This window comes from Oryza sativa, chromosome 7, assembly GCF_034140825.1.
Source record: "Oryza sativa Japonica Group chromosome 7, ASM3414082v1".
NCBI lineage: Eukaryota > Viridiplantae > Streptophyta > Magnoliopsida > Poales > Poaceae > Oryza > Oryza sativa.
Window position 1 is genome coordinate 14,135,128 of NC_089041.1, and position 5,815 is coordinate 14,140,942.

Below are 5,815 nucleotides of genomic sequence, written 5' to 3' on the forward strand. Positions count from 1 at the left end.
TTTTTCAGAGCTCAATTCCTAATTTTAATCATACAAAGAGCATTTCAGTAATTACCCACATATTAAATTAATCATTAAATGGTCTAATTATAATTTTGTTAAGTACTTTGAGTGTGCAAGTATTTTCAAGATTTTTCTTGGAATTATTTGAGCATCGGAAGTATTTTTAACAATTCAAAGATCATTTCATTGATTAATTTAATTGGAAAAAGTAAATAAAAATCCTCCTCCTCAGCTTGGGCCATTTTTGGCCCATTCCTTCCTTTCCTTCCTCTCTCTTCCGCCGGCCCAACCCGAGCCTTCATCCTCTCTTCTTCTCTCAGCCAAAGTCCGGTTTTGCTCCCTCTTCTAATCAGGCTGAGAAAAGAAAAGCCCGGCAAGAAGTCTATTATCCTTCCCCCGCGCTACTGTTCATCTTCCAGCTCCAGCCGCCGGCTGTAGCTGAGCCGAGCCGCCTTGCCGAGTCGCCTTGCCGCGCCGTTTCCTCCCCAATCTCTCCCCTTTTCTTCCGATTGTTTGAGGGGTTTTTATCCTCTCGTTCTCCTCTACCTTTCCCCTCAAGAATAGGAGCATTTCGTTGAGTATCTTATCCGAATCGAACTCGTTTTTGAGTTTATCTCCAAAACCGAGTTTTTGATTTCCCGGATCGATTTCTTGCGGGAGGAGTCCGATCTCTTCAATCCAAGGCTATAAATAGGAGCCCCTAGTCCTCTTCTTTCGTTTGCCCCCTCTCCCGTGGTCTCCCGTGTCCCGTAGCCTCGCCGCCACCACCGCCTAGCTCACCGGTTGCCGCCGGCCATCTCCGGCGAGGTAGCGCAGCCGTCTCCGTCGTCGTCGCCGCTTGCCGCTGCCGCGTTTAGGTGCGCCGTGGTGAGGGGAAGCCCGGCCGCCCGTCCCCTTTCGTCGCCGGCCACCGGAGCTCCATCTCCGGCGAGGTCCGAGCCGCCGCCGCCGTTCATCTCGTCGCCGGCCGTCGTCGTTCGTCGTTTGGTTCGAGGGTGAGTACCGTTGGGTTCGTCTCGTCGTCCTCTATGTGTTCATGTCCTCCAAATCCGCAGCCGGTCGCTCTATCTCCGGCGAGGTCGTCATCTTGGTTCGGCCGCCATTGATGATGTCATCATGACATCATCGGTTTTTCTTTTTCCCGTTTTTCTAATAGATTAAATCTTCTGAAAATCATAACTAAATAACTGTAGATCCGATTCGAGTGGTTCAAGTTGCTAAATTTTTCTAAAATCAAGATCTACATGTTAAAAATATTCACATGTACTGTTTATGCTTGTTTTTGTACTGTTTTGTTGATTTTTATTCTTTCGCTTTAGTTTCCGACGTTCCGGAGGAGAGCGTTTTCGTTGAGCAAGGTTCGGAAGTGTTTGCGGAAGCTCAAGGCAAGTCACACAGATCCCAAATAACCCTTTGAGCATGTTGAACCCGTTTAAAGCTATTATTTTATTTCAACTATGCATTATTTTTTAATGTCATCGGGTGGTGAGCCTTTCCCCGTTAATTAATGGCCGAAGATGATCTTATTTTCCTATGGGTTATAATTTGATTAGCATGAACCTTATATATTGGTTTGGTTCAGCTAAATGCTATATGTATGTTTGCTTAGCCATGCTTAGAAACATTAGCTAATTAAAGGGGATTAAATATAAATTATATTATATTATTCTTATTAATTATGGTTATATTTAATGGTAGCTCACGATGATAATTAAAACCTGGTTAAGGTGGGTTGTGAGCATATGGTTTTGATGGTTGTGCTCATGGTAATTAAGGACCGGTTCGCGAGCTACTGTTGTGAAACATTTACCGTGCCAACCACAAGCCAGCATGGGCAACGGCTTTACCTTTTGTATAGCATGGTTCATTATAGTGTGCCAGACTGTGAAGCGGCGAGAAGTCCGTGGGGGTCGCTGGGGAGTCCATTTGCCTCTGGTTTTGAGGGGGAGATTATGATCCAGGAACGGTGCACTGTTTTGAGTTGTGTTGTGCAAAGAGTATTGTCACGATTTCCCCCTTTGCAATGCCGTGGTGGTATTTCGGGGCATGGCAACATGTGTGGAATCGTGTCTTGTGGGTACAGTGGTACACCTCTGGCCAGAGTAAAACTATTCGAATAGCCGTGCCCGCGGTTATGGGCGAGTTGAGCAATGTTTTTCGTGATTAGTCTCACACTACTCATCCATGTTAATAATGTGATAATTAATTTGACTCCTGGTTTGGAATGAATAATTCATGGTTTGGAGGTTTGATCTGTACGACCGGGGTTGGTTGTTCAGGTTTGGTTGGGCCTAAGCAGCATGGGTGTGCTGTTTAGTGTTGATTAAAATTGATGATTAACTACTCTACTGTTTTACTTATCTTAAATCTTTGCTAAATGCTGCTTTTGCAAATGAGACTATATTATGCCATCCTTTGGAATCCTTGTGCACTTGCATATTTGCTGTGTGGCTTGTTGAGTATGTCATATGCTCATTCTTGCAATAATCATCAAACCTCAGTTGAAGATAAAGGATCCAGAAGGAGAAGACGTTTGGCTTATACCCCAGTTGAGCTGCCTGTGGGAGTGGAGCTGAAGCCATTGCTAGACCGTTAATTCCGCTGCTGTTTTCTTTTCTTTTTAAGTATGTAACGTTATTATTAAGATGGATTTGTATATTAAAATTGTCAGTTTGTGTACCTCGGCTGATTCCTGGACGAGGATTTTATGCACAAATAAGTTCGGAAATTACTAGTGAATTTCCGGGCGTGACACTATGTCATGTCTTACGTCCGTATGCCGTGGTGGTATGTTGGGACGTGGTTACACGTGAGGAAGACGTGTCTTGTGGGTAAAGATGTACACCTCTGATCAGAGTATAATCTATTCGAATAGCCACGCCCTCGGTTATGGGCAAGCCTAGCAATGTACCCAAGTTAGTGTTTTAATTCTTAAAATTTTCTTAACAACTAAAATGTGGAATGGTTGGCCTTGCTGGGGGTGTCTTCTTCTGTTTGTTCATCAAGATAGTCTTTGATATCGAAAGAGAACAGATCGGCTAAGGCCTGCAAGAAGAAATTTGAAGACAGTTGATTATCAAAATGAGTTATTCAGCCGATTCAAGATTTTCATAGACAAGACTTACTGGGATGGCAGGAGCGGCTGGTTGTTCTTCTTCCTCAACATGGTGACTTCCTATAGCCAATGGAGTTCAATCACTTGATGTTTGTTGTACAGGAGGTGAAGATGGGGGAGGAGGCTGTAAAAAGACAAATGTTAAGTAAATATCAGCTATGATTGGATTAATGAAAATAATTATACACAATAGTCTTTCTGGTGGAGCTGGTTTAAGTGTTGTTGCTGCCAATTTCTTACAGCAGTTTTCTTTTTCTACAAAGATGAGATTTATAAGTGATCGGCTGTGAATGAAATAGTTTTAAAAGGAAATCAGAGAGAGATGTTTACCCTTGAGAAATGAGCTGGGGCAGAAGGAGTTGGAGGAGTTTGTTTGGATGAAGCCGATGGAGTTTTTTCTGTGTCACTTACTTCGGCTGCGGCTTGATCAACATCTTCTTCAATCTCTTCTTCACGCAAAGCTTGCTCAATGGATGGTGTCGACGGGGGATACCCGTAGACCGGATATAGAGAGTATTGGGGTACGCCGGTATAAGGATCTACGTAGTACGACATCGAGCAATCAAAAGACAAGAATTATACTGGTTCAGGCCCCTTGACAGGTAATAGCCCTAATCCAGTTGATATGGGATTATATGGTGGAAAACACAGATTACAAAGGAAAAGACTTAACTCGGGAGATTCGACGAGATCGTAGTCGAGATGATCCGACTAGCTCTCGTCGACTTGGCTCTTTGTAGGCTCTGACTTCGTAGGCTGTGTTGGTTGTCTAGGCTTTGAGATTCGATGAGCTATGGCCTCCGCGGGGGGTCCCTTTTATACCGTAGGTTGGGCGATATCTGAGTAGGACTCGGATGTACCAAACCTGGTACGATACGTAGGTAACCCAATTCTTGTTCGAGAAGGTTTCTCCTTGTTTGTTGTCTTTACGAAGAATTTCCTTAAGTGCTAGAGGATTTATCCATATACACGTGGATATACCTTGTCGATACGTGACGTATATCGTAGGGTGAAGGGTATGCCTAACCCGTAACCCTGACAGTAGCCCCCGACTTCTGCTCAAAAATGAACTCGTGAGACCGTTTGCGACTCCAGGTGTCGAGAACGTTGCCATTCCAGGTGCGAGAACCAAGGAGATGACGTGTAATCGAGCGCACCGTTTGAAGTCCAACGGTCACGAATGAATTTTGAACTGAAGTCCAAAAACCACCATGCACAACGGACATAGAAATCTCCGGCGGGGATTTCTCCTATTTCCTTGGAATTCGCACCGTCGGGAGTGCGTCTATTTAAAGGTATTTAGGGCGTGAGCTTTGAGGTCCGCCTACTTCATTAAGTATACACTGCTCCTTTGCATTCCTCGCCTTCCTCGCCGCCGCAAAAAGCCCTAGCCTCACCGATTCATCGTCCGTTTCCGGCGATCTTCCGGCGATCTCCCGACGGCCATGGATCTTGGGAAGTCGACCTCCACCGCCGCGACCCTGAAGAAACTTCAGGAGGAGGGTGGCCTCCCTGGCCACGACAAGGCAGAGAGGGAAGCAGGAGGTACTACTCCCCAGCCCGTCCTAGGTCGCATGGTTGCGATTGAGGATTACATTGTCTGCGGGTTTCTTCCTCCCCCCTCTGAATTCCTTTTGCTGGTCTTAAACTTCTATGGGCTTTCACTTTTGCACTTGAATCCCAACTCCATCGCATTTCTCAGCATTTTCGTGCATCTTTGTGAGGCCTACATTGGAGTAGAGCCTTTTCTAGATTTGTTTCGCTTTTATTACGAGTTGCGTTGGATGGAACTCAACAAGGTGTCTGGCTGCGTTGGGTTCTGACTTCGTGATGGGATGAAGTCGCAATACGTCCCCTTCCAGTGCCCCTCTTCTCGCAGCAAATGGCAGAACAGGTGGTTTTATCTCGAGATTAAGGACTCGAATCCTGCCCTCATTGTTCCTGACGAGCAGCCAAACAAGATTCCGGTTTGGACCGCCAAGCCCCCTTTGACCCCCTCTCTCCAATCGTTTATCGACATCATCGATGATCTTCGAGAACGGGGCTTATCGGGGTATGAAGTCGTTGCAGACTTCGTTGGTAGGAGTATCCAGCCGCTTCAGGCTCGAGCCCACCCGGCGTATAATTATTCCAGGCCAGATGACGCGACCCGGGTTTCTCCTCGGGGTATGTTTCTTGTATTCACTTTGATATGGCCGTATTCGCGTTCGCTTTTGACTTATCGGAAAATGATTCTTCTTTGATAGCTCTGAGCAGTGACGGCGTGGAGCGACGCGTTGGTCAGGTGATGATCAGCGGCGCGACAACCGCGAGCGACATCCCTGTGCCCCTTTGTGAAAAGGGAGAGGCGGAACGCGACGAGGCGATCAATGTAAGTCTATTTAGATGTCTTTTTCCTCCTTCATTTGGAATCAGCTTGTGATCGGACTTAGCGTAGGCCCTTCCCTTGACTGACGTCATCGGACCGCTCGCGGATCACCAGGTGGCGGCTTCTCTGAAGGAGAAGGTGGTCGAGGAGGCATCCGACGCCGCTGCTGGTAGTGGTGGCAAGGCTCCGAGTAAGCCAAGGAAGTTCTCGTCCGTGCTCGGACACCGTCGCAAGGCAGAGACTTCGACGGTAACATTCGCCTTGTCGTTAAGCTGAGCAACTAGGAAAGTTCTTGTTCTCACTGGCGACTTTGCAGGTTTCCGACGCAT

At 46.4% G+C, this 5,815-nt stretch overlaps 1 long non-coding RNA gene across 1 annotated transcript; it reads left to right on the forward strand.

Moving 5' to 3' along the window:
- Nucleotides 1-406: 406 nt before the first annotated feature.
- LOC136357222 (uncharacterized) lies at nucleotides 407-2,908 on the forward strand. The gene is made up of 3 exons (XR_010742414.1): nucleotides 407-998; nucleotides 1,323-1,388; nucleotides 2,505-2,908. It is a non-coding gene; the product is annotated as an uncharacterized lncRNA (long non-coding RNA).
- Nucleotides 2,909-5,815: the final 2,907 nt, after the last annotated feature.